Source organism: Antrostomus carolinensis, unplaced genomic scaffold (assembly GCF_000700745.2).
Source record: "Antrostomus carolinensis isolate BGI_N321 unplaced genomic scaffold, ASM70074v2 scaffold12528, whole genome shotgun sequence".
In the NCBI taxonomy this organism is placed as follows: domain Eukaryota; kingdom Metazoa; phylum Chordata; class Aves; order Caprimulgiformes; family Caprimulgidae; genus Antrostomus; species Antrostomus carolinensis.
In genome coordinates, this window is record NW_010332336.1 from 1 (window position 1) to 265 (window position 265).

The following is a 265-nucleotide window of genomic DNA, read 5'->3' on the forward strand; positions in this document are numbered from 1 at the left end:
TGAACACGAGCAGACAGTGTGCGCTTACAGCCCACAAGTCCAACCATATCCTGGGCTCCATCAAGAGAAGCGTGGCCAGCAGGTTGAGGGAGGTGATTCTCCCCCTCTACTCCGCTCTCGTAAGGCCCCACCTGGAGTACTGTGTCCAGTTCTGGAGCCCCCAACACATGAAAGACATGGACCTGTTAGAACAAGTCCAGAGGAGGCCACCAGGATGGTCCGAGGGCTGGAGCACCTCTCCTATGAGGACAGGCTGAGAGAGACG